We start from the raw sequence: 25,472 nt of genomic DNA on the forward strand, positions 1-25,472 counted from the left end.
TTGATAATCAATATTGTGGGTGTTTGGAGGAGGGGAAGAGAAATGAAACCCCTATGGATGTTATCCACAAGTATAATCCATTTTGTCTCTTTCTTTGCTTTCCACTCCACCAAATGCAGGATTTTTATTTTTTTTAAACCCACTTGGATGAGCAAGTACTCCACTTTAGTTTTATGTATTAATGGGACAGATTTGTTAGATTCTAAAAAAAAGTTTGTGGGACTTGAAGGTGACATTTATTAAATGATACCAGGTGTTCATAGGGTGAGCTCCTTTTTTTTCTAAGCCATTGGCTGGAAGCACGGGAGATGAATGACCTTGCCAAGGTTAGAGTTATTGATTCAGGCAGGTAATAAGGGTTTCAGCCACAGTCTCACTAACATTTGTTTCCATAGAAACAGGTCGGGCTTACTCTGCAAGTCAGATGAGATGATACTGACACTTTCAGGAAAGGAAAAGAGATAAAAGCCACACAAATCAGATTTTTTTTGGGGGGGGAGGGGAGGGGTATAAATAAATCTTGGCATGGGAAAGACTTTTGGAGTTTACATGGGACATGAAGGTCATGTAGGCAAACCTAGGCTTTTCATGCATTAACATCCACCCAGACCACAATTTAAGCACTGTAAGAGATGACTGCACACCACTGCAAGCAGCAGAGATTAGGAAACAACCTGATGTAGGCTAGAATTTCCTGTGCAGAGCAATAAGTAACTTAGTTAAGCAGAGGTCTGGAGGGTAGCAGCATGAGAGCAGGCCTTTTCTGTGGTGGCTCCCCGTTTGTGGAATGCTCCCCCAGGGAGGCTCACCTGGTGCCTTCAATACATCTCTTTAGGTGCGAGGCAAAAACATTCCTCTCCTCCCAGGCCTTTGGCTAATTATATGGCCTTTTAAACTGTGTGTGATGATGGGCATTGTTTTTGTTTGTTACTATGTGCAAGTAGATAAATAGGTACCGCTTTGGCGGGAAGGTAAACAACATTTCTGTGCACTGCTCTGGTTCGCCAGAGGTGGCTTAGTTATGCTGGCCATGACCTGGAATCTGTACACCGGCTTCCTCAGCCAATAAAGCGAGATGAGCACCGCAACCCCAGAGATGGTCACGACTGGACCTAATGGTCAGGGGTCCCTTTACCTTTTGTTATATATCTTTGTGTTTTTATATTGTAAACTATTCTGTGATCTTCTGGTGAAAGGTGTTACAGAAATTTAAAATAAATGAATGAATAAATAGCTAAAAAAACAAGAAGAGGCGGCTGGATCAGGCCATTGATCCATCTAGTGTTTTGTTCTCACAGGACAGATTCTCAATATACATATAAAGCACATTTGATGTACATGGCTTCTTTCAAAGATTCTTGGGAATAATAGTTTAAGGGTGTTCTTTGATGGCCAAACTGCAGTTCCTGAGAGTCTCTGGGAGAAATCATGTGCTTTAAATGTGCATCGAATGCTCTTTAAGTGAGTGGTGTGGTTCTGTCCACAGTTGCCATCCAGATGCCTATTGGAAGCTCCAACGCGGTACCTGAGTAGAAGACAAACCAAATGCCTTAAGCAAGTGGTCCAAGCAATAGGCATTGGGAAAGTGGTGACACAGAAAACAAGACTATGGGAAGGATATAGTATAGAGTAAGAGAAAAAGGAATTCTTTGGGCTTAGCGTGTCAAAATTTGGAAATATCGGCAGTAGCTATTTACAGGAGGTGGGCCACTAATTATTACTCATAGGCAAATCAGAATTTTCTTGCCCTCATAAGTATTGCAGCTGATTTTGCAAACCATGACTTGCCATGAACAAGCAAACACACAGGTTCCTGGAGTGACAATTGTGGATGCAGCACTTTTCCTCTGGTTGTGTCACAGTTAAGCCCCGGTCTATTTAAGTGTTATGTTAGACCCTCCAAGTGTCCCTGTTTTCCAGAGAGGTCCCTGGTTTAGAGAAGCTGTCCCGGTTTCTGATTGATACCTGAATGTCCAACTGTTCCTTAGGATGTCCCTATTTTCACTGGAGAAATGTTGGAGGGTATGAAGTTATTCGACCCCCGAGCTGTCTGAAGGCAATCCTATAGAGGGAAGATTTGTTAATGTTTAATGTTTTATTATGTTTTTATATGTTGGAAACTGCCCAGAGTGGCTGGGGCAACCCAGTAAGATGTGTGGTGTGTAAATAGTGAAATTATCGTTATGGAATAGGCGTCCATATTTTCATTGGAGAAATGTTGGAGGGTATGTTATGTTTGAAACTGGGTTTATGATTTGCCTTGCACCAGACAAACCATCAGCAGTAACCCAAGACCAAATCCTTGAATGTCTGGAATGAGAAACTATAGGTCTAGGTTCAGATGTAATACCGAACCAGACCCTAGCTTAACTCTGGATAGAGCGGCAGCAGTAGAAAGGAGCACCGTGGCCTTTATTTTCACGCTGCACACCTGTATGTTTGCTGATTTGCACTAAGCCATTGTTTGGAGCTGCAAAAACACATTCAGATTTCAAGGCTTGAGTTTGGGTTGATTCACGTTGAGTAATTCAGAATCTTCTTTTTTTAAAAAATAATAATATTTATTAGAAGTTTAATAGTTACAGAAAAAAGGGGGGGGGAAAGAAAATAATAAAAACATTAACAAACAATACATAAAAAAAAAACCCATCAAAACAACAAGAAAAACAAAAACATTTAAAAACACATCCAATATTTCCATATCTTGACCTTGTTTCATCGACCTCCTCACACCTCCCTTTTTTGTATTATAGTTCAATTAGCTATTTCAGCAAATCCTTTCCATCTTTCTCAATTTTTTGTTCTATAATTTATCTTAACAATAAATTTTCCACGTTGGCCCATTAACAATCAGTTTTTGCTTAATTCTTTATAACCATATAACTTCATTCGAGCATTCTTCTAACATTCATTAATTTTGCAGTATTTCTGTAAATATACTTTGAATTTTTTCCAATCTTCTTCCACCGACTGAGTAATTCAGAATCTTCAAGTGCCGTAATAGCTTCACATAATAAGATGTCTCAGATTGCTGGCAAATGGCAAACTGGGAAGAATGGGCAAGAAGGATTGCATTTATCTGAAGAATTCCTTGGGGGTGATCTCAAACAGAACTCTGATTTTATTCGGCTTGATTGTTTCCCTGAATTTTCTTTTGCATCACATGGAGAGGGGATCTCTAAACGGACATTTCTTATGTGCTAATGAGTTTGCTTAATGTGAACTGCTCATAAGGCAATAGTTGGCTCATTTCAGCACAGCTTCTTGTGGGGAAGCAAAGTCCAAGAACAATTTTATTTTGCTCACATAGTTCTTGTTGTTTTTCCAAGAGAGAAAAGTAGGTGGTAAGCTCCCGGCTGTAGTTATGCTATTAATTCTCCTCCTTTGTATTCAGCGATGCAGTAACCGCGAGGAAAGGCATTTCAGCCAAAGCATTAAAAGTTACAGGAAAACAGGTGTCTTCAGTGCACCAGTTATATCATCTGATCGTTATCACTTTCCTTTGCCATCTCATTTTCCGATTTAGTTGAACACTTGTGTAGCTCTAGCTCAGTCAGTGATCTGGGACTTGAAACCACTGCTCTTTAATTTGCTCACATCATCCTATTCAGCCTTCTCCCTTGCAAACATTTAAGACTTCGTTGCTTTCCAGTGCTGTGCTGCCCAGAAAGCAACTGTGATATCGTTTGGTGAATGCTGGCATTTTCTGAGGAGAATAGCAGGAAAAATGTCTATCAACAATTGCTGTCCTTTATGGGAATAATAATTTATTAGTCTTTTAATACTTGGATGTGAGCTGCAATTTCTTTGTGGGTATACTCTGTCTGGCAGTCAGGAGGACCATGATCTTAAATGAAACTTAGCACTACTGTGGAAATATTGAGAAGAGTTGAGTTTAATGGCTGTCATCCAATTACAGATGTGTTCATATCATCAGCACACCTGTCTTTAGTGATCTTAGTATGTGTATGTGTTTGTTTGGTGTGTGAGTTTGTTTGGTGTGTGTGTGTGTTTTACAGGCAGCAGAGGTCTGGAGGAAATAATAGGGCCGCAAACTGTTTTAGGTTGTAAAACTAAATAAATGTCTGTATTTCTTCAGTTGCCCACACCACCATAGAACAGTAGTGTTTTAATTTTTGGTATTAGCAAATTAGTGATCCATTCTATTTTTTAGGATAGGTGTACCACTTAAGATAGTAAATCACTGCAAGTAGTTAAACAAAATCACTGGTCTAAAATAAGTGCTTTTCGAAAAGGGTTTCTTCTTTTTAAGTTCTTCCTGTTAGTAAGGAAGAGGAGTGAGGAGGAGGAAGCTTAGACACTTGCCAGACCAATTTCCTCAGCTGTGTATCATACGAGTAAGAATATTCCCATAACTAACACCTAGCTACATTGAAGTTGTTGTTGCCTTAGTAGATCAGGTAAAGACAAATTTTCAAGTGTTCGGTCAATAAGCCAGCCAGGGAACATGATTTACTGGCCTAAAAGTTCCTAATGGCATCAGGATGCAATCAATGTAAAGTAATAAATGAACCCTTAACACAAGAGAGTTTACGCAAAAATCCAGATAAATAAGCGATGATGCTACAAATTGCATCCTAAGCAAGAGGTAAAGGGGGATAACTTGAGCTCTTCTACTTCTGTGGCATTAGGCAAAACTACTTGGTGCTGCTATATATAATTCAAACTGAGAGAAATTGAAATTCACACCTGTTCCTTTTAAGCAAGGGGAGGGCAAATTCCCCCCCCCATCAAAGAATTCTTGGCACTGTAGTTTCCTCCTCATAGAGCTACAAATCTCAGCAGCCCATAACAAACTACAATACCCAGAATTCTTTGAGAGGGACAGTGCACTTTGAATGTGCTTTAAAGTTAAAGGTGTATATAAGTAGTGTTAAGGGTATTTGGGGTGGAGTAAGCGTGCAAATAGGAGACTTTCCACTCACAGTTATATCTCTGGCCTCTGCATACCTCTCTTCTTCCATCTACTTTGATGGTGGGAGTTGTAGTCCAATAAGGTCTGCAAAGCCACAGATTGTCCACCTGTGGAGTAGACAATACATGGAGAAATAGTCTAACTGCACAACTTTATTAATTGTATTATTTGCATTTGTCAGCCACTTCTCAGCAACATCCAACAATTAGGTTTAAATCAGTAAAGTAAGGCAGCAAATATAAAACTAATGCAGTCTAAAAATCCCAGGAGAAACATGTGAATGAAAGCTCCACAACCACTCACATAAAATACACCCACACCCTAAGATGAACTAAAAATGGACTGGCTGCCATGAAAACACAAACTAGTAGTGATATAACAAATATTAAGATGCTAAGTGGCCTGCAAAAAATTTGATGAGATACAAGATGTCAAAAGACCCGAGATGATAACAACAAGGACAACAAGAACAAACCTTCTTGACTTAGTGCTGAAAACAGATTTATGTAGGCACCAAGCAAGCCTCTCTAGGGGCAGCATTCCACAATGTAGAGGCCACTACTGAGAAGGCTCTCTCCCTCAGTACCTCAGATTGTGATGACTTACTTGTCACCATAAAGAGAATCCCCACCAAAACCCATATTGCAGGTGTGGGCAACCTGTGATATCCCACATGTCCAGGAGTCAGAGATGATAAGAATTGTTGTCGAGGAACATCTGGAGGCCTTTGAGAGGGCTGCTGGTGTACTACCCATGGCCCTACGGTGTCCATAATCTCTTGACAGGGCTGGGCTGTTTGTAGCCTGTATGTGTCAAAGGTTACTCAGCTGGCGCAGATGGTTTTAAGCTGTGTACTCATTCCCTGTAGTTATCCTAGAGTTGGGTGCACCGTTTATGCATTCCTTTCATCAACTGAATTTTACAGCATAAAGGTTGCGGAATTAAAATGTATAACATGCTTCCATTTTAAATGCATTGCTTTCAGAGAAGAATAGTTAGAACTGATCTACAGCATTACTAAGTCATCTTTATCCATTTTCTTTTGGATTTATATTGTTATGCAGCGGACGGTATGTCTGTGTTGAGTAAATGTTCTTACTTTTTCATTGTTATGAATTTGAGAAAATTATACTTCCTGATATGTAGCATAAATGATTTCTTATTACTTTTATTCTTGGAGCACTGTGCCTCATTTCCCATCAAACCAACTGCGTGGATATGCTGCAAAGGTGGCGGGGAGGGAGGGGAACACATTGCGGAGTTAAAAAAAATTCTAATTTGATGGTTCATTTCCTGAAATTATTATGTGTCTCGGAGGTAATAATGATCAGTGGTGTATGCATTGCTTGTTCAGGAGCGAGACAGGGGGCATCTTAAGATGTGTGGGTTAATATGCTGCTCAAACAGATAAACTCAGTCATAATGCAAAAAGTATCATGACTGACATTCTTTACACCAGGCAAGGTAGAGAACCGGATCACCCAGCATAGTTTCAGAACAGCCATTTTGTTGGCAGATAGAAAAGCCATGGCCACACAGGCATAGCTGTCTCACGCTGCAATCCTAACTTACGTTTACTCAGAAGAACGTCCTATTGAATTTAATGGGGCTTTCTCCTAGCTATGTGGGGTTAGTATTGCAGTCGTAAGAAGGAGACGCAGAGCATAAGTGGGTGGCCAGTTTTCACTGTGAACCCCTATCATATCCTGATGGCTCGGGAGGAATGAGGATAGCAAAGCTGTGATAACGGGCAGTGGAAATGTGATGTGTTTGCTCCTCCAGCATAATTATTGTTACTTAGTAAACGTTGTTTTTGATGCAAACGGACAACAATGTTCCTGAATTTCCGTAGCAAACTCATTCTGTTCCCCCAGTTGTTCTTACCTTGGCAGGTTTCATTTTCTGGTATCTGTATTCTATGTTCTCTGGATCCAATCAATCTTGAAATGATAGTGGGTTATATGAACCTCACAGAGTGCTTATGGACATGATCCTTCAAGTAAACTGAAAAGTGGCATGAGCTTGCTCAATACAGAGAAGTAGATGCTGTTCATACTGATAAGCAGAATTCAGAATTTTGGAAGAAATGCATGTGTGCATTTCACCATGCCATGTTCAGTTCACTGAGGCTTGGGGTGGGACTGGGGCAGTGTTACAAAATACTTATGTGCCTGGTGAAGCTGCCACATCAGGGCATGTGCCCAAACTCAGCATACATGTGCTGCTGGTGTAGCAAAATGTTTGAAAGACTGAGCCATGAATGCAAGAAATCCTCAGTTCAAATCTTGCCAATCTACAATACAGCAAGGTTAATGCTGACCTACTCAGCTTGCATGTTTATTGTAATCACTACAACAATATAACGTATTTTGAAATCAACAAATGCTCTAAAAGTGTTTGGGCAAATGCTAATGTCCCGAATTAATTTTGAACTACATGTCACTTGCTGCTGAGAGTAAAGAAATAGATGGGTCATTCCTTACATTGTCTTTGCCACATTGCAGCTCCTTCCATGCCACAAGGTTATGTTAGAGTTGGCTGGCACCTGTCTCGGGAGACAATGGAGGAGTGTGCCTTTGGGGTTGGAAGGTTACAGTGCCTGCTGTAGAGACCGATACAGGAGAGACATGTTGCAGATGAAGGCGTCTGGTTGTGCTGCTGCAGGTGCACCATGGTTCTTCTCTCAGTGCTCCTCCCATGTTAGAAACCATGTGAAAATTAGACCTGTGTCATCGTATCTCTTAGGGACGCGGGTGGCGCTGTGGGTAAAAGCCTCAGCGCCTAGGGCTTGCCGATCGAAAGGTCGGCGGTTCGAATCCCCGCGGCGGGGTGCGCTCCCATTGCTCAGTCCCAGCGCCTGCCAACCTAGCAGTTCAAAAGCACTCCCGGGTGCAAGTAGATAAATAGGGACCGCTTACTAGCGGGAAGGTAAACGGCGTTTCCGTGTGCGGCTCTGGCTGGCCAGAGCAGCGATGTCACGCTGGCCACGTGACCCGGAAGTGTCTCCGGACAGCGCTGGCCCCCGGCCTCTTGAGTGAGATGGGCGCACAACCCTAGAGTCTGTCAAGACTGGCCCGTACGGGCAGGGGTACCTTTACCTTCACCATCATATCTCTTAAGTGCCAAGGCTCTTTTATGTTAAATTTCACCAAACATGAAGTACTTACGGCTAATGTGGCTCTCACTTCAGTAGGACAATGTGGGAAGGGAACCATGGACTCTGCAAAAGATTATTTTATCCTGCCTCTCTTTATTCCTCCTGCTGCAGCCATCTCATACCACCCACAGTCTCAAGCGGCAATGATTCTCCCTTTAGCCATTCAAATGCTTTTGTGGCTGCTGTGTTACTTAAAAAAGGAACAGCATCTGGAATTGCTCTAACGCATTCTGGATCGCTGTTTGCATTCATGTGAAAACAAGTATCTGGAATCTACTTGTTTCCAACTTGAGGAGGTCTGGATGATTGCCTATATTTTCCCTGTATCTATATGGATTTATATTGCTGAATTCCAGTGACCTTCCCTTGGCAAAGGAAGATACTAGCTGCTAGATACTATCTTGTAGAGCGCTTTGAAAGAGGCTTAGCAAAAGACTTAGCAATCAGCAGGAGCTGAAAAACTTGCACAGCTCTCTGCATAGCATTGGTGCCTGCAAACCCACTTTTTGGTGGAACCAGGTTTCTGCCTGCCCCACACTCGATGCTATCTACGATATCAGGTATAAGACAGGTCAGCATGGCTTGGCCAAAATGACCTATTGGACCAAATGGGGAGGCCTAGCAAGCCTAACTAGGTAAGGCAGAGATCCCCCATCCCTCTGCTAGAAGATGCAAAACACTCTGCTAAAGCCAAAATTGCCTCTTGTAGTAAATGAAGCTGGCCTTAGTCTTCTCATAATTTCATTTTACACCCAAATGCAGTCTTAGTATGAAAACAAATCTCTAGTCAGCCCCCTGCTGCTTCCTCTTCCTTTGTGAAGATTTGTGCGCTCTTTTTAGCCTTGTGAGGCCCTCTGGCATACAATGCTGAACAGGCAATTTACATTGCTGCAGGGGGTGGAGAGAATAGGGTCCCTCAATTTGAATTTCCAACTTGCATCCTGTATTCAGGGGAGTGTGTTTGGCATATTTTCCACAGGGAGCAAACTGAACCACATTGGCTTTATATTGATCCATTAAGAAACACACCTTGATGGGCTCTTTGATATTTATTGTATAGAGTGAAATGAATTTTATTGCTGCTATTTTTATTGTAGTTACACTGAACTCTGCTTAAAAAAAATGCAGAGGGATAGAAATAGGCTATGGGATTGCTCTAAGAAGCCTAGGAATCCTTTCTGTTGAGGAGTGGGAATTGACGTTTTCAACAGTGGTTTGGAAGATATTTATAAAACCGAAGGCTCATGGAGTTCCAAACGCAGAGGCTATATTGTATGTTAAAACATTAGCCTAAAGGTAATTCAAAGCATTTATTGGATTTTCTACATTCATCAATACTCCTTTGGATACTTAACAAGTCGAGAATCACATAATTGTTCACTTTGGCAGCAGTTCTCCTTATAAGCCTTGCCTACCCACCCCCCTGGGTGAGGCAAGCATAAGTGAGCCAGGCAAGAGTGAGAATGAGGCAGTACAGTGTGCTTAATTTCTGTTAAAAGTGGTTAAAACTTGAAATAGTTGAGCTCAGATGGCCATCACAGTGAAATATAGGAGGTTCCTGAGGCTGCTGTTTATTCATTCATTCATTCATATGGGGGGGGAAGTCTACTGCATACTTCTACTTCCCATGTACCACTCAAGGTGGCTTACAACAATTCAAAACCATGTTGCAATTAACATTTATTTAAATACAGAAATTACAGCAAAAAATACATAAATATTATAAAGCAACACTGGAAGAGAGAAACTAAAAGCCTGATGGAATAAAAAATGTCATTGTCAGTTAGTGAAAGACATTGAGAGAGGGAGCCATTATGCTTCATGGGGCAGGGTGTCCCATAGTGTTGGCGTAGTCATTCAAAAGGCCTGTGTCTTGTTGCCATCAAAAACTGTACCTTCATTGTAGAGAGCGGGGTCTCACCTTCTCACATTCATTAGACCTGAGCCATTTAGAGTTTTAATATGGTCCCATGATTCCTGTGCTAAAACGAAAACAACCATCAGCCACCCATAATTGTGGAAAAATAAAATGATGCAACTTCTCTACGTTGTGCAGATTTATGCCACCTTTTATTCATTCTGCTGTCTGTAGTGATGGAAAGGGATAATATCTGCTCACCTGGGGCTGCAGGTGGGTGGCGTTTGCTGCATAACGTGGCCACAGCTGGTCTGGGGAGCCCACTATCTTCCTGTGCGGCGGGGGAGGGGATTGCCACTTGGCATTAAAGGCCACAATGCATCACCTGCGTGGCCAATCAGGGGCAAGGGTCACCCAGCCCACCTCTGGCCTATTTAAGGGCATGGCCAGGTGTAGGACTTTTTAGATTGTTGTGGGAGTCTGTGACTTAGAGGTAAGGCCTCTTCATCCATATATCCAGGATGTTATTCATTCTATTGTCCATAGTCATGGAAAGGGATAAAGTCCTGGACTTAGGTGCCGAAGTCCTTCCCTGACTGCGCCATTGAGTAGAGAGATTTCTGTATATTCATGTTTTGTGGAGTTTTTGATTTTTTAAAAAATAATCTTATGATAATAAAGCAAGGAACAATTGGTTCTGTATACCTCTCTTCCCTCATTTGGCACTTAATATACTACACATGGGAAGAATCTGAGTGTTCAGTGGCTTCTCCCGGTTGTTCCTTTTTTAAAAGCTGTCATGGTCTGTGTTAGATGCAGTTAAGTTGCTTGTACTGTAAATTTCATTTCTGTTCCTCTTATCGATTGTCTTTTCCTTGAGTGCTTTGTCTTTTCCCCTTTCCCTTTTTTAATGGCACTGTGAGGGGTTTCTTTTTTTTCTTTATTTCAACTTCCACGCTCCAGTTCATTTTGAGAAGCCTGTTTTGCTGTTTATTTGTCTTTGCTTTCCAGTGATTAATTTTAGAAGGAAGCAGCTGTGAATAGTAAATTGGCAATACAGAGTGGCTCTGGGGCTTTGGCAGTTGGTAGGATTTTCAAAGTGTGGAAATAACAGGTGTCTCATGTCATCACAGGTTTGGAAAGAAGTTCTAAAGCAAAACAAAACAAAAACACCTACCCTGCATTATTTCTCATTTTTTTTCATACTCAGAGGCAACAGTTAATGAGTTATAGCGCTGTGGACATCTGCATATAGATGACCTCCAGCTCCAAATGTAATGCATTGATTACATTTCCTTCTCAGGAACACATGATATTTCTTCCCATTTTGTACTCACAGTAAGCGTATGTGGTAGATTAGGTTGAGGTACTGTAACGAAGGTTAAGCAATAAACTTCAGGGGTGTGTGGATATATGAATCTAGGTCTCTCTCTACAGTCCAAACTCGCCACTCTATCCATCACATGATAAATGAAAACTAGCCTTTGGACTATGGATTCCCTAGTAGTGTTCATTCTGCATGGGGAAGGTCTGTAGCTCAGTAGAGCACCTGCTTTGCATGCAGAAGGTCCCAGGTTCAAACTCTGGCATTTCCAGGTAGAGCTGCCTAACACCCTGGAGAGTCACTGCCAATCAGTGTAGACAATTAAGCTGGGTGGACCAATGGTCTGATTCAGGGCTTATCCATACTTCTTTTGTCCTCTTGTTTCCCCCCAGGGAAAATCGCTCTTTAGTGCTCACCGGAGCAATCGGCAATTCAGGTTTCTCCTGGATGCTGTTTGTTCCGATCCATCACTAAAGAATGGACTTTCCCTTGGAAAGGAGTGGGGCAAGGAGAAAACCGCTCAGACCCACGCTTTCTAGGAATGCCACAAGCGGAGACCCTCAGTATAATGTGGTTTCCTATCCTGTGTACAAATATATAATTAATAATGCAAGAACAAAGGTTTGTGTGGCACATGGATTGCAGTAACTGCCCTCACTTTAAAAAATAATAATAATTGGCATTGTCTATCATGGTACATACCATCAAATGTAAATCCATGGGTTTTCTGTGGTCTGTTCCCTTACGGGGCTGATAGTGTGACGACTTATCCTTCTGCTACTCCCAGTAGGATCAAGGGAGCTTATATAAATCTCTGCTCTTGGAGATTTACGAGCTAAGCGATCTTCATCTTTGATAAATGAGTCAACCCTTCTGTTTTGAGTTGAAAGAACAACTGGAGTGAAAGGCTCTCTCTCTCTCTCTCTCTCTCTCTCTCTCTCTCTCTTTCTTTCTTAAATCACAGTTGCGCTAAATGTTATCAAAGCTCAGTACTTTCCCATAAATAGATTGTCAGTTGGGCCAGCTAAGATTTAAAATTTTCTAAAGTTCAGAAATATTGAGATATATTTCCATAATCAATGATGAATCCGAATGCTGTTCTTGTCTCCAGATGGCAAGGTGGAATGCTGCATACCCAAGGGCATATATTTGCAGGGAAGCAGATTTCTCAGAGAGTACTAGTGTATTAGTATGATATGGTATGATAAACACAGTACAATATGATGTGGGAGTACACTAGCCACTGCAGTTGGTTTTTATTGTAATTGAGATAATTGGAATTCAAACAGTTTAACTGCAGGAATTCTGCCTCACTTAATCCATGGATTGTGCCCCCATCAGAAGATAAAATAACTTCGTTTTGTCAGATTTTTGAGGAGATTGTGTAAGCTTCATAGAATGGTTGAGGCAGTTCCCCCCTCTCTCGCTTTACTGGAAGAGTGTTCCAAGAAGCTCAAAATCTTGGGCAAGCTATTAAGTAGTAATGAATGGGTGAAAACTATCCTCCCTCACCCTATGCACCTTTTATCTCTAATTGGATATTACCTGTTCATAATCTCAGATCTCAAATTCTGACTTTCAGCTTTGGAAGTTAATAGATGGATCTTTGTTTTATAGATTTCTTTTATATAAATAAGGTGATTTACACTCCTAAGCACTTCAGAACTATTGAGGTCATTGCCTTTTCATAAATTAGATATAGGTCTAAGAGCTGAACTCAAAAGTATAGCATCATAAGAACAATGTTTATTATTCAAGCAATACAACTAGTTGATACCTTTTAATCCCATTAGCAACTTCCCTCATAGGAAAAAAACACAAGGCTTGAAGCTCTTATTTTTATGTCATTTTGGACTGATCAATTGAGATGATGCTTCCTTCTCTCCTAATCAGATCATTTAAAATCTGTCAATGTCTTCAGTGGAGTATCTTGGGGTAGCAGGATTGGCGTTTTTAGGATTTTAAATAAAACATCAATACTTTCCTTCCAGACTATGTGGCATCAAGATAATAAAAAGGTTGAATTAATTTGCTATTTGCAATATCACTTTCATCATCTCTCCACAAAGCAGGTGCAAAACAGTATATTTAATATAGTTGACGGCCTTATCTTAAGATTTGAACTTTCTCCCCTAGTGGCAAGTGTCTCTCACAGAATTCGTCATTCGTTGGGGGCTGACATCCTCTTGGGGAAGTGATAGCAGAATAGGATTTTTATCATTTCCCCCCTCTTTGTGTAGAGCCAGACTTTGGCATCCTTGGCTTTTGTTTCACAGACAATTGAATACAGATTGGGATCAGTGTTTATGGCAACAAGTATGAGGGGAAACCTTCCCCTTTGCTTCTAGGCAGCTTCTGTTATCTGGTTTGAAATGTCGAGTATTCTTCAGTGAGCTAAAAGTGAGAGCAAGAGATAACATTTATGGTGGCATAAAGATGGAGCCAGATATTTGCACCAAGGACATTGTTTCCTCCATATTCTGTATGGTTATTTTAATGAAATATCCCCTAAAATGATCCTGGAAATATATCTCTAAATATAGTATTGTTATGCATTGCATATTAATATTGCAGTTTCAAGGGCAAGATTCAGGCTGTTTTTACACCGTGGTTCTTGCACCTATTGTGTTTGTAATGGGAGTATGAAAGTTACATTGGTCAGAATGTACATTTGCATTATTCAACCTGCTGCCCCTTCACAGTCTTTTTTGCATTAGCAACATGTCAGGTTAAAGCAGAGTAAGAAGAAAGCAGTGCTGGTGTGCTTCAGAAAGAAATAATAAAAATATGATTTCTAAAACAGGCAGAAAAATCATTACGTCGTCCACCAACACCCTCAGCAATTTTTAAGTGGTTCATGGGGAAAGGAAAGTTTGGGTGCCACCGACTTAGAATATTCTTCTTCAAAGTAATCTTCTATAAATTAGAAGAGTCTGAAAGCATTCAAAAAAGCCTAAACACCACCAGCACTGCCACTCCCCCACTCCAGATTATTCTTTTTAGGGTATTGTAGAATATCATCATTATGCTCTGGCCCTGGGTAATTGTGTAATATGAGAACAAAGCAATTAGGTTAATTTACACACTTAATTAGTTTATTGCTTTTTTTGTGTCCCCTAACATCTTTGCTGAAAATTAAGCTTTGATTCCATTAATTAATAAGCATGTGCACATTTTGCAACACCTGTCTGAAAGAAAAGCTGAGAAACAAATAGGACGGGGTTTCATTTCCCACTCTAAAATCATTCCATACAAAGAATGATATCATACTGCTTTTTTCAAATCCACTTGGACCAGCTTGGTGTAACCTTCAATGAGCTGCTCACTTTATTTCCAAGTTGTGCACTGAGAAATGGGTTATCCTTTTCATCGCACAGCATGGAAATGTAGCGATCCGTTCATGGAGGAAAAGAGCAGACTGCATCACGGACAGCTTGGCAGCAGGATTGAGCCGGACTCAGGCTGTCTTCCTCTCTCCTGAGCCATAATCTCTGATCAGAATCACAATCTCCCGATTTCAAACTTATCACAAATTTCACAGCTATTGCTGAAGGAAATCAAGTGGGGCAGGCTGTGAAAAGGGCTGGAGGTTCCCCATCCCTGAGTTAGATGTTTCTCCTCATTGCTTGTTTTTATTGATTAGTGGCACTTATGATTTAGAAATGCTGCAAGAAGACAGAATAGGCCATTGTATTTTAGGTACCCATTTGTAAGAACTCGATTGCATAGTGTGACTGTACCTACACTTTGTATTCTTTGTATTCTTCATTGTATTCTTTTCGGCACATGCTAAAATGATTGTTTTAACAAAGCTACCCAGATGCTTTCAAATGCTGGTGCAAATTTTAATCTGTTTTAGTCTTTTAACTTCTGGTATGTTTTAATGTTCTGTATTCCCCCCCCTGATTTTATGCTTTAATCTTTTTGTAAACTGCTTTGAGGTGTTGTTTCTTAAACAACAACAACAAAGTAGTGTATACATTTTATGAAACAATAAATAAAGTTATTATTTATATGCCACCCATCTGACATTTGCCGCTGCCACTCTATACATCTTCCAGCAAAAGATAAAAACACACTAACGCGACAAACACTTAAGGCTGCAGATTTTGGAGGGTCATTGAGCAAGAACTCTCCACTGGCCTCCTTTCTTCAGTGAGTCTTCCTCTTTACTGCAGCATGTCCAGGGAGCTCTTATTCATGGTCCTCTTGCTGAGCTGGGGACCCTCAAGAAGTGCCTGACCATGGCTGTCTGTACATCATACATTTAAGTGGGGTAATGCATATTGACTGGTAAGAAATCCAGGTCTAATCTTTATCATTTATTACAAATTTTGCTTTTAATTGCTACCCAAAAGTAGCTCTTTGTGAGATCTCTACCCCCAAATTATAATCCAGGTGTTTGCAAGGATTACTTCAAAGCAAGGGGACTTTAAAGAGAGCGGTTCAATGTGCCATTATATGTGGATCAGCTCACAGAATGAGACAGCGGAAATGGTTGCAATATTATTTTAAGTTAAAAAAATAATGTAGGGTTGAGCAGTAGCTAATCAGGGTAATGGGTGACTGCAAATGGTTATGAAAGAAGCTGCAAAATAGTAGAAGGCAAGTTTTTTGTGTGGACCTTTTTGCATCTTTGAAATTGTAGCTTTTGCATTTAAAAATCGAACATCACAAAAATTTGATGCACAGCTATAGAGAACACCCTGCAAGACAGGTTGCCTGTAATGTCAGCATTGTTGACACTTCAGACAAGAACATTCCTATTATTGTCATTCATGCTGCTTCCTCTGCTCTTTAAACTTTCTGAATCCCTAGCTGTTCATTCATCATTTTGTCAGCTGCTTGCTCCAGAATGTGCCCTCTGACCCTTTGTGGGTGGGCGGGCACATCTCCTCTGGACTAACTTGGGCTACACTCCGTAACAGCCCTGCAAGGAGACAATGATGGTGATGTTTTGGCAGAAAGTTTAATGATTTGACATTATAGACAGCCTGTCTTTCGTGGTGTTCTATGAAGGGTTGCACCACATTTTAGTGTTGCTTGATCTTTCTTTCTTTCTTTCTTTCTTTCTTTCTTTCTTTTTTAATGTGGAGGTGACCATTTGAAAGGTTATTTTGGCAGAAAGCTTTGCCTGTCATTCTGTTCTAAAATAAATTCACAATTCTTATGGATTTTCAGATATCTGTTACATTTGTGAACAGCAGTTTGTATTTGCGTATTTTTTAAATAAAGGTAAAGTGGGAAGTTTTGGGGAAGTATAATAGTTTAGTGGTGGAGCACATGCTTTGCATATATGATGTTTGATTTTCATTTTAAACCTGGGGTGTGTAACCTCTGACCCTCTAGCAGTGTTAGAAACTGAGATATGAAAGCTAGGAGCACCTTAAATTTAGCTTATGGGCGCAACAACAGAATGTCTAGGGACACATTTCTATAATAAGAATACAAAGCTGAAAATGAATGAGCTGCCCCTAAAATATTATGTTCATTTTTTCACATTGTCTAGTCCTTTCCCTGTCCATATGCTTAAGACAGTCTCTTCTCCAGTCTTCAGAGAGTAGCTGGAAGTGGCGAGGCAAAAAAAGGTCCTCCTCTCCTTCCACTCTGCAGTTTTAATCTGAAATCTTAAGCGCAGTACTGTGATCATGTGCCTAGAACAATGGGAGTTTCGAACACTGTCCTCTAGATGCTGCTAAACTACAACTCCCATTATCCCTGGCCATTGACCATGTTGAATAGGACTGATGGGAGGGCTACAGATTTTCCATCACTGTTTAAGTATTTTAGGCTGCAGGGCAAGGAAAGACCTGTGCTTGAGACCTTGTAAAGGCTGCTGTCAGTCAGGGTGGACAGCACTGCGCTAGATGGACCAACAACCTTTACTGGATACATACAGTTACCTATGTTCAACACCTCAGCTGCACTGTAGGAAAATAGGAAATGCATATATTCCATTTTTGATACTGTATCAACGTTAGGAGAGTTTACTTTATAAAAAGGTTATACATAACTTGTGCTTCTCCATATAACATTTATTTCCATCTTCCCTCTCCCAAAGCTAGACAGATCAACTAAACAATGTCTTTTTAAAAAATCAGTTTATCTGAATCTGATTTTGGTCTGTCTCTTCGTCCCTTCCAGCTCCACAATTATATGATTCTATGTTTCTTTGGAGTCTCACACAGTCCTAGGTTCTGTCGCCCCCCCCCCCCCCCCCGCAAAGCCTTACTGAGATATTATCAAGCAGGCCTCCCTCATTTTTCCAGGTCTTACAAACTCAAAGGCTACCTTTTTAGTCTTGGTTACATTTGTGCCTGTCTGAGGTCCTTTGTGTGATATTTATTATCTTTCCACAGGTGCCCTGTAAATATTGCTTCCTCCAAAGTATACCTGGGTGGTAATGAATAGTTTGAGCCAGTTTGAAGGAAGGAAAATTTGACATGTAGCAAATATAGGCAGCAAAACCTTCTGTTGGGTTTTATTAACAGTGTCAAAACCCCATGTTTTGCTAGTTGTTTTATTTAGCAGAATATGGCATACATTATGCAAATTCAGATGCTTATTGATAGGACTGCATGTTTCCTGCATGCTTTGTTAAATAATAATCAAAGACTAATGCAAACTATGAAGTTGTTCCATTGGGGGAGAGAGAAGCGCTAGGTTTCAATCTTTTGAAAAGGAATTGACAAGTTAGCTGTATTTTTTGTCTTCAAATCCATTAAAGCTCCTCTTTAACTGACCATAAAACAGGACTTCACATAAAAGCTCTTTTAACAATAACATTATCTTCTTACTTTTTTATACGATCATGAAATAGGATGGTTTTTATAGATGCAGTTTTCTTCCTCACTGATTAATCAAATTACTTATATTATGGATGTGAGGAATCTTCAGCAATTAGACACAACTCTTCTACAGTGAAACCTGTCCCTTTCTTTTTTACTGACTTTGCCATTCCATTGTCTCAGTTATTCATAAAAACCTCATATGATGCCTTGAATATTTTTGAGGGTGTGAACAGGAATTTGCATCCAAGTGCAGATTCTACCCTTTACTTTAAATGGGTTGCACATTCAGGCTGTAATCCTACACTCACAAGTAAGTAAATCTCATTGAACTCAGTGGAACTTACTTCTGAGTAAATAAAATACCATTGCAGTATCTTTTGGATTAAGCTAGGCTAGGTTAATTAAATTTATATATTGCATCCTACTACAAAATGTCCTGAAACAATTTACCCATCTTGTAAAAATGAGAGGCACAAATACAAGATGGGTGACACCTGGCTTGAGAGCAGTACATGTGAAAAGGATCTAGGAGTCTTGGTTGACCACAAACTTGACATGAGCCAACAGTGTGACACGGCAGCTAAAAAAGCCAATGCAATGCTGGGCTGCATCAATAGGAGTATAGCATCTAGATCAAGGGAAGTAATAGTGCCACTGTATTCTGCTCTGGTCAGACCTCACCAGGAGTACTGTGTCCAGTTCTGGGCTCCACAGTTCAAGAATGACACTGACAAACTGGAACGTGTCCAGAGGAGGGCAACCAAAATGGTCAAAGGCCTGGAAACGATGCCTTATGAGGAACTGCTAAGGGAGCTGGGCATGTTTAGCCTGGAGAAGAGGAGGTTAAGGGATGATATGATAGCCATGTTCAAATATATAAAAGGATGTCATATAGAGGAGGGAGAAAGGTTGTTTTCTGCTGCTCCAGAGAAGCGGACATGGAGCAATGGATCTAAACTACAAGAAAAAAGATTCCACCTAAACATTAGGAAGAACTTCCTGACAGTAAGAGCTGTTCGACGGTGGAATTTGCTGCCAAGGAGTGTGGTGGAGTCTCCTTCTTTGGAGGTCTTTAAGCAGAGGCTTGACAACCATATGTCAGGAGTGCTCTGATGGTGTTTCCTGCTTGGCAGGGGGTTGGACTCGATGGCCCTTGTGGTCTCTTCCAACTCTATGATTCTATGATTCTATGATACACCAGAGTAAAGGTACAGTAATAATAATACATAAGCATGGTCACACTTTGGTCAGAATACAAAGCATTTGGTTGCTAGTGCTGCTCAAATGCCTTGGGAAAATAACAACAGGAACCAATCTGTGGATTAGTTTTTTGTTGTCAGTGGGATGTACATTGAATGAGCACCCTCATTTTTTACTCCCACTCAGAGAAGTGTTTGTGCATCCAGTTGTTAACAATCCCTTCATAATAGAAAGTAAATTGGATAGAAATGGATAAAGAGTGGATTTAGGATAGGGAGACATGAGTCAGTCAATTTTGGTCAGTTTCACTTCTACCCATTTTCAATCATGTTTGTTCCATTCCATTTTGTGTAATAACATAAGCAGAATTAGAATTGTATTCATTTATATTACAAGCATTTCTTCCCTAAATATGGATGTTATATGCATTTCTTTGTTTCTATTCATACCTCCCTAAATATTCATGTGGTACGCATGATAAATATACAGTTTTTTATGCAGTTATATGTGTATAGATAGATAGATAGGTAGGTAGGTAGGTAGGTAGGTAGGTAGGTAGATAACTGCATTTGGATACATGCATTAGTCTGGGAACTGTGAATGACGTCAGTTCTGCATTGAAATGCAGACTCAATTTGGGATAACCAGTGGAAATACAATATCCATGGTGGAAAATGAACCATGCTGGAAATAGTTTATTTCACCTCCCAAGAATGGGTGGGTGAAACAGTGAAATTTATTCTAAACAGGAACAGTTATTTCAGAACAAGCATGTTAGGGTAAAAACCAGAAACCCAAAACTCTGAATCAGGCAAACCAGAACATGGTTTACTTTCTGCCATGGGAGACTCAAAGGTGGATTTGGATGCCGAAAAATGGGAAGGAGTAGAAAGTGGATGACTTGCATTGCTTGTTGTTTGTGTTTCTTGGTAACGATTACAGAATTGGAAAATGCAACACACACACATGCCTCTTTTTGTGAGATGCATGTTCTTACTTTTGGAGTCATTAGTCTTGATGTATCCTTGCTGTTCATTCCTGTTCTTGGGTTATATGGATTTTTCTACTTCATCCATTCAATTGCTAAGCGAGCCTAGGTATTTCTTTCAGCCTGTATATTCCTTCGGACAAATGTTTTCTCAGGTTTTTCTCTCTAGCAACGGATCCACTTAATTAATTTCTGGTCTGTGTTTTAAGTCGGACCATGAAAAGGTCATTGCAGCACTTAGAGTCTAGAAATGTGTGTGGACATTTTAATTAATGCAGTGGAGACCATTAAAACAATAGACTTTAGTTCCATGGATGTATTGAAAGAATACTTAGACAGATTAGGACCAAGTAGAAGTTTGTTTTTTTTAAAGAACAAAAATGTTCCATATCACAACCTGATTAGTGCAACAAGTTGTCCCACTGAATACAAGTTGCTGAGATTCCAAAGTGGGGAAAGTTCTGTTGCACTCAGGTCTTGCTTATGAGCTTCACATAGGCAACTGGGTGGCCACTGTGAGAACAGGATGCTGGACTAGATGGGCCTGATCCAGCAGGTCTCTTCTTATTTACCCTGCCTTGTTGTCTGCAACCAGTCTTCTGGGCTGAGTTCTTTGTCATCTGGGCTTCTTCTGATGTATGAGGAGACTCTTCAAACTCACACATGTTGGAACAATTTTCTGCTTCTACTTCAATATGATGAAAGACAGATCAACCAGTATAGTGTTAATATTCAAGATGGTTGGAAATGGAAAGAATTGAAGGACTGGAAAGCTGGAATTGCAGAGTGCAGAAAGTTTTCTGTTATGCTCAATTTAAAGTTGTTTCATCAAGGCCTTTAAGAATGTATAATATGGAAATTCCTCCAACTGTTTGGACATTTCTTTCCTCATGCAAAGTCTTTGATTGCAAGCGTCAAAGTATTTGATTGCAGGAGGATTTCATCAATGGGTGGAAAACTGCCCAACGATTTATAAACAACCCTTGCTTGGGCCATTATAGAGTGTACATTTGTGTGCAGTGTGTGCACATGCATGCATGCATATTCTTCTTTTTTTAACCTGATTTTCCTCTCAGAGGTGACTTTGAAAAGTCACAGCATGAAAATTGGCAATAAATGATGCTCAGTGCTAAAAGCTGTAAAATGTCAAATAACATGCACCTTACCCCATACTATGCATTTTAATCATCTAGCCTGTCTGTCATACACATTTTCAAAGTATTAGCCCTTAACAAAAAGGAAAGAGCTGGGAAAGCTGATACACAAGCCAGTTAGACTTGGTTATTTGGACTTGGCTTGATTTAACTCCATTGACTTCAGTCAGTGGAATGAAATCACCATAATTGAACCTGAATTGGTTTCTGGATCAGAATGTAAATTGGCTTAAATCAAATGTAGTATTATGGAAATCCAAAGACCTACAAGGGAGAATGAGGGAAGAGGATTCCACAGTAAAAGATGTGAGGTTTGTTGATAGTGTAATATCCATTTTTTAAAAAAATAAATAAATCACATAACTGGACCCATTCTAGCAACATTTGTTTTGTGGCGTTGTAGTGATGGCCTGGTGAACGTGAAGTCCTTGTAGGGTGGGGGAGATTTGTGCCATGGTGTAAAATCAGCATAATAATTATAAGTGTAGTATAATTATAAGTGTAATCATATACAGACTTGCCAGGAAATAAGCCCCACTCAACTCAGTGAACCTTTCTTCTGACTAAACATGAAGATGTTTGCACTGGATAGTAAGGGAGTTGTGTCTGTCTAGAACGAGACTGCAAACTACTGCCCTTCCTCACTGCAAACATGGCAGACTCCTTCACTTCAGACAGCCCTTGCCCACAGAGAACACTGTGCTTGTTTGAATCACTTGGAGTCACCCCATGCTCATACAAAGAACCAGTAGAAGTGTGGAAAAGAAAACTCTTCTCGTTGGAACAATCTGAACTGACTGAAATAAATTACTCATGGATGATTAAAAACCTGGGCTCTGTTTTACCCAGACACTGGCATACTGCAATTAAAGCGCTGCAAATTGAAAGTCTTCATTCAACCCATGACAGCCAACCTGTATGCCACTTGTTGATTTGCACCATCACTTTAGAATGCTGTAGAGTCTCCTAATTGGTTATCTGTGGCTTTTCTTAACCCCACAGATGTCTTACTTAGGCATCTTTTTTGTGGTTCAGTCACAGAGTTAATTTGCAGACATATGCCACTCAAATTCAAGAATGCCAAGGTTTAGAACAATGAAGGATTTTCTGTGAAGATTGGTTTTGTGGATCACCTTGCTGTGGTGCATAATTTTAGAAAAGAAAAGTAGATTGTCATCATGAGGGCAGAGCCTATGCCTGATTTTACCTTGTGCAGTCCTTTGATTTGAAAGTTCTTTGGAAATAATAAATATGCTTCTTATTAAGTTGTTGGTTCGGGATTTTATCATCAGGTTACTGTTTAGGAATCAGTACAGTATTCCTAATCTAACTAAGATTAGTTCTGTTTGGGAATGAACATCTCTGACATGATGCCCACTGTGGCCTTTTGATCTGCTGGTAGAGCTTTTCTGAGGCAGATCGTTTTGCTTGTCTCTCACTTGCTAAGCTGGTGTCAAGAAGTGAAGGCACTAGGAGCCCATTGTTTGTACTCCAGCTCATTCTCCTGTGGCTTTGTTGCAAGCCTTAGTTGATGAGAACTAAGAAGATTAAGCTAAGTAATCTTTGAATCTTGGTGTCGGTGAAGTTTAAATTCTCATAAACTGTCAAACCTCATAAATATGAGGATCAGTAAGAAGGAAATAAAAATCCAGAAAGAGTGGCTTACTTATTTACCTACACACACACACACACACACACACACACACCTGTAAAAATTTCAGCAATATGATCTGATGCTCAGGTTTATGGCTGACATGGGAAAGTCATTGCAATGTAATGTGCCATCTCATTTTGATTTGGCATTGCTCCTTAAATATATATTTTTGTTCTCTTTTCCACCCCCCCCCCATTTACTCTACTTTTGATTATCCAGTTTTCCACTCCTTCAAGAAAGCCCCTACAAACTTGTGTCAACTATCTTTTTGCATGTTGAGTATGTGGCAATGTGCAACCGTATGCATCTGGTTAGGATGCATGAGAATACGTGGCTGGCAAGAGGTCATGGCTGATTGTGCTATGAATTGACCTAAAGAGCAGAAACAGAGAATCTAATTCATGCAGCTCTTGTTGGGATGAGGGGTGTAGGGAGAGGAAGAGAATGGATCAGAAATACAATATAGGGTGGCCGTCTGTCTTACTTTACAGAAGAGAGTCCTCTAGTTGTACTGCTGTCCAAAGAACCTTAAGAAGGGAAAACAGGGTCCTTGAACTTGCCTATCAGTGGTCAGCACCTGGAAAGCAGTGAGCAAGAACACAGGTCACCTTACTTAGAATCATATAATTACAGAATTGCAGTGCAGGGATAAGCAGTTGTTCCATACAGGCATCAATCCTGTAAGTTATCAGCACTACGCTCTACCATGCATCTTCCCTGCTATGGTGAGATGTCTGGGTTTTTGTTTTTTTAAAAAAACACTACTAGTATCTATGCTTATAACTTGGCATGTGCAAATATGTGCCCACTTTTGTTCTTTAGTTATTAGATATTTCATTTGCTTATGGAACCAGTTGTAGGCATTGCACCACCCCTGCTTAAAACATAAAATGTGGAACCACAGTAATAAGGAAATACAACTGATGACATACAATTAAGCTTCACTGACACAAAGATTTTCAGATTATTTTGTGTTTAATCTTCTTAGTTTGTATCCACCACTGTACTTGCAACACTGCCTCAATATAATAAGAGTTTCAAAGTGTGATTATGCCGGTGGGGGGGATGTGCAGCTAAAGATTGAATGAGGGACTTTCCAATAAATCCTTGCAGATGTTTTACCTCCAAACTGCTGATAGAAAACCAGCACTTATTTAACATTATTATTACATTTATATCCCATTCAAGTATTCATCTCCTCTTGTCCAGGGCTTAAATGGTGTTTACGTTTAATGATTTAAAGTATAGAGATACCTTTTAGAGTGCATAAAGGAATTGTGTTGTGCTCTTTGAAGACAGATCCAAGTTCAAGCAAATTGAACTGGTATCTTCTCTAGCTCTTTCACATCTCCTTGAACAAAGCTTTTCACTGCACTGATGTTTCATCTTATCAGGTATAGAGCTTGCTTTACTTAAATAATTGGTCTTAAAATAGGGTCACAGGCAACCTACATTCGGTGACACCAGGGGACACCACCTAATATTTCATTTTGTACTTTATGAGGAAGGACATGATAAAGTAGGATGATAGAGGGCTTAGGTAGAGATTGGGAGGGCAAAGAAAAACATATATAATAAAAAGGAAAACAAAAGCGGCTGTTATATTCTGTTGTATCTTGGCTTGAATATATTCCCCTTTGTTGGCCTTCCATTAGGCAGTGATTTACTGTAACTCAGAGCCGGCTCACCCATGTGGTTGGCTGAAGCAGCCTCCTCAGGCCATGGAAGCACAAGAGGTGGTGCCCCACCTGCCCCTGCTGCCAGAAAGCCCCAAGAGGAAGGTGTTCTGGGACGCGACCTTTCCGGTTATCTTCCTCTCCCCCTGTGGGACACCCCCTGCCTCATGCCAGCTTTGGCAAGAGGGTGGTGTTCCAGTGTTCAGCATTGCTTGCTCCTCTTTCCTACTCCTAAGGTAGAGAAGATGAGCAGCAAGACCTTGCAGAATGTCCGCTCTCACTGTGTTTCGGTGACAAGGGGCTGTTCTGCTGGCAAGGGAAGTGGTGGGTTGGGTGTAGGGTTGTGGGAGGGGAGACGGGGGTGGGAATCACATTCCTGTTTCGCCTCGTGGAGAAATGGTGTAAATCATCTTTCTTGCCTGGAAGTACTATTTTTCTTCTTTCCCTTTTTCTTTCACTTCTTTATACACTTAACTTTCTTATGTTCATTTTGGATCTCATTGCCTCTAGATTTATGAATCAACCCCTCACACTCTTTTAAGCAGTTTTTGTGTGTGGTTAATCTTGTTACATACTGTACAGCCCCTGAGGTTTTATTTAGATGCTTAAGACCTTAAGATGATGTAGCAGGTTAGGTTACCGGTGGTCTCAGATATGAAAAATTGAAGCTAACCGATTTAAATTATGGCATTCTTTCCTGAAAACATTAGTATTGCAGCTAATGATCTTAACTT

General features: G+C 40.4%; 1 protein-coding gene across 8 annotated transcripts in view; it reads left to right on the forward strand.

Annotated features, from left to right (window-relative positions):
- Nucleotides 1-25,472, forward strand: part of CCSER1 (coiled-coil serine rich protein 1) — a 697,013-nt gene that overhangs the window by 253,519 nt on the left and 418,022 nt on the right. The gene's annotated exons all lie outside the window — the stretch shown is intronic.

Source organism: Podarcis tiliguerta (genome assembly GCF_965153285.1).
Source record: "Podarcis tiliguerta genome assembly, chromosome: 9".
In the NCBI taxonomy this organism is placed as follows: Eukaryota; Metazoa; Chordata; class Lepidosauria; order Squamata; family Lacertidae; genus Podarcis; species Podarcis tiliguerta.